A 4361-nucleotide genomic window follows, 5' to 3' on the forward strand; every position below is an offset into this window, starting at 1 on the left:
AATCAACTTTTCTACGAAAAAATACATAAGGTATAGATATAAATATTCACTCCACAAACTCACCATACCAGCTGTGAGCTAACCAATAAATACACGACAGGGTTCCATGCAATCTCAGAATGGTACGTGCAGATAGAACGCGTCGTGGAGAACGCATCGCCAATCTGCATGTAAGCACCGGCATTTGGTACACTTTCGAATTTAATTACGATTTGCGCTATTCGTCATGAGCTGTCGCACAAAATTGAATCCATACCTTCGTCGGCCCCTACGCATCGTTTTAAACTCGCTTTATTCATCTATCTTAACATACGTTTTGTAATAAAACACCTCCGCTTAACCCAACCAACCTCACGGCCGCTCGCCCCGGCACATCCATAAAATGCCACAGTTGTCTTGAGACCGATACGACAAGTTAGATGCTGGAACGGAGACCTCGGCCTCTTCGTCCAGCCCAGAAAAACCTCAAATCCTCGAGTCTGGAACGGAGACCTCTGCCTCTTCGTCCAACCAACAAAAAAAAAAAAAAAAAACGCAAGTATGGAACGGAGACCTCGGCCTCTCCATCCGGAACAAACAAAAAACCAAAGAATAACAAAAAATGGTGCCATTCTGGAACGGAGACCTAGGCCTCTTCGTCCAGCCTTACTGGCCATCGATTATACATATATCACGTTATGAACTTCTATATATATTAGAGTTACGTATAAACCAATGGCAAGAAATATTCACTTTCCTCCACTTGTAATGTTTATTTTCATCCTAGCTTAGGTGGCATGCTGCGCAAGTCGGGCAGGACTCGCGGCCACCCACGACGCTGGCGAAATACGCGATTTAGGTTAAGTTTAGTTTTAATGCAAACGTTTTTTCTCGTTGCTTTTCAGCGGTCGGAGATCGGTGGGGGTAAAGACGATGTTGCGTATCGCAAGGGGGCCGGCATGTTTAGGCAGGATGCCTAACTTTTCCGCATCTGATTGCGATCCCCCTAATGCAACTCTGCAAATCGATACTCGAATTAATTTATAACCACCCACACCATCACCGCCACATGCATGTGCATGCATGTACATGCACGTGTGTGTGTGTTTTTTGTCAGCACTCATGCATATGCATGTCGGGGTTGATGTGTGGGTGCCTTTCCCCTCCAAAACGGAGGATTTTGCGGCTCAACGGTTGTAGCTTTCTATACAACATGGATTCTAACAGCCAACCAGCTAACATCTGCCGCCATCGATCTCCACTGTTTTTCAACAATATATTCAGGTAATATTGTACCCAACCAATTTGTATAGTTATTCAATAAACCACATATATTATAACGAGAAATCCCGTCTATTTGCTTATTTTCTATTCCATACACATATTCCCACTGAGATCGACCCCGGTGCGCCCACCTACCTCCAGGAGCACACGCACCCCGGCCGAAAAATTTCTAACTTACATAATTTAGGAAGCAAATGTTATAGGAACTGTAAAATCGGAAAAAAAGTTATTGCGTTCATGCTTCTTTCTTAGTTCAAAGTTAGTTTTTATTTTCAATGTCGCCAATATTTATACCCAGCTGTACTTGTACACAGGGTATTATAACTTTGACTGGATAACGGTTGGTTGTAGAGGTATAAAGGAATCGAGATATATATAGACCATATATCAAAATCGTCAGTATCGAAAAAAAATTTGACTGAGACATGTCCGTCCGTCCTTCCGTCCGTCCGTCTGTCCGTTAACACGATAACTTCAGTAAATATTGAGATATCTTCACCAAATTCTGTACACCTCCTTATCTGGGCCCAGAATAGATTGGTATTGAAAATGAGCGAAATCGGATGATAACCATACCCACTTCTTATATATATAACATTTTGGAAAACACAAAAAACCTGATTATTTAGTAAATAATACACCTACAATGTTGAAATTTTACATGTGGGCTGATATTGAGACTCTTGATCATTTTATAAATTTTTTTTAATGGGCGTGGCACCGCCCACATGTGGTAAAATCAATTTTACAAATATTAATAATCATAAATCAAAAAAAGTTAAACCTATCGTAACAAAATGCGGCAGAGGGTTTGCCTTTGCCATAAGGAATGCATTGAAGAAAAATTTAACGAAATCGGTTAAGAACCACGCCTACCTTTATATAAAAGATTTTTAAAAGGGTCGTTGACGAATAAAATAAGCTATATCTTTGCAAAACAGAGCTTTATGTCAATGGTATTTCATTTCCCAAGTGGATTTATAACAATAAATAGGAAAAACTTCAAATTTTTAAAAATTGGCGTGGCACCGCCCCTTTTATGAGTACGCAATTTTCTATGTTTCGGGAGCCATAACTCGAAGAGGAATTAGTTCAGAATATAACAATATGTATATGTATTATTGCTCAGCCTTGTAACACTCTTAAGCACACAAAACAAACAACAGCAACATTTCAAGTAAACAGCTGGGTATATAATGTTCGGTTTCACCCGAACTTAGACTCCCTTACATGTTTTTTATTATAAATAAAACAATAATGTAAATCTTATAACTTTAAACTTCTTGTATATTTGTATGTTTGTAGAGCCGAACGATCTCGGGAACGGCTCAACCGATTTAAATGAAATTTGGCACAGATAACGTATCTCCTTCGAAGACTTTCTACCTGGGTGTTTCCACTCAGAATGTTTTACAAGGTCGCCACCTATTCGAAATTAAAAAAAATTGCATTAGATATGCCGATATGGGTATCAAACGAAAGGTATTTTACTCCGCGTTACAATAGGAACATTTTTAACTCAAGGGTTGCAATTTAGGGTTGGGGTAGTTAGACGAAATAGTACTCTACTTACTCATATTCTATTAAGGCTTTAAAGGAGTACATTAATGTTAAAAATCTTCGTAAAAAAATCTTACACATGTTTCGACTTAATTTTCTTAATTTCACACACGCTAATAAAATTGAAATGCAATATCAAGGCACCGTGGCAAATTCTAGCAAAATATATTTAAATGCATATTTTTGGCAAATATGAAATTAATAATTGCAGTTTCTCACATTTACAATTAGAAAGTTTTCTCACCATAGCAAAAAGATATCTAACCATGGTAATTTGCTACCGTTGAACACTAGAGGCATATGTTCAATTTGAAAACGGCATCTAACCATTTAACTACTTACCAACAGATGGCGCTTAGGGAAGTAAGTTGACGTTTAATTAAACTAACTGATAGTTGTCTTTCGTGAAATTTAAAAGTTTTTGGAATAAAATTGTGAGGCTTTCATAGTGTATAACTAAAAAAATTTTTGAAATTAATAACACTAGTCAACAATAGAAATTACTTTGAAGTCTAACTATTTAATTTCGATGTATTATGGTCCCCTAAGTACAAAAACACCCAAAATTTAAAATTCTATGAATACGATTTTTTTTTCTTTTTCTAAAATCACGAATTTTCACAGAGGTCTTTCCACTTATTTTATCATATCTTGGATACTACTTATCTAAATTCGTTCAGAGAAACACCAGTGGATTCACCGCAAAATTTTCTTCAAGTCTTGATAATAAAATTTTTTTATATTATCGACGGTTGTGGATTTTTTCACATAAAAATATAAAAAAAAATTTTTTTTTGCAAAATCGAAATTTTTTTTTATTTTTCAAAAATTCATAAAAAATCGAAGGTTTTAAAAGCTTACCATTTTTATTTCACGGTCTTAAAGCTGTAAACATTGTAAATAATTGAAACCTTATTTCGTGAAAATACATGAATAAATGTTGGTTTTATTGACAATAAAGTGAAAATACCTAATTTAGCGAAAATTTTGCATATCAAGCCTATTATTGTTTTTGACAAACAAATTATTTAGGTGTGACATTTTGCGCAACTTTGTCTTTTTAAAGGTTGCTACGGGCATCGCCAGAAATGAGAAAACTCCATAATGACACTCAAGAAATTTTTCCCCGCCAATTTTTCTTAAGGCAAAACGCAGATCATTAGAAAAAATGCCTCATACTGTATGGAAAATTTAAGTTGCCAACGCGGGTTTTCGTAAGAAAGAAGTATGGTCATATATATTTGTTAACAAATATATACAACTTCTTCCTTGAGGCATTTCTTGCGATGTTCTTAGAATGCTTAAATCATAAAAACAAAAAAATCAAATTATCACTCCGTCATAGAAACTTGTATACCTACCTACTGAACATCCCAGCCTGCACAGGCCATTTCCCATAGCATATGAAGTTTTTTTGAAAACCCCTTTTTTTCAAACCCTTTCGCAGGTAGTGGTTAAAAAATTTACGGACTCATTAGATGCCTGCCCTGTATGGTATATTGTCGCCGATTGTGACAAACTTAACGAAAACAAGTAAG

This window comes from Eurosta solidaginis, chromosome X (assembly GCF_040869045.1).
Source record: "Eurosta solidaginis isolate ZX-2024a chromosome X, ASM4086904v1, whole genome shotgun sequence".
NCBI lineage: Eukaryota > Metazoa > Arthropoda > Insecta > Diptera > Tephritidae > Eurosta > Eurosta solidaginis.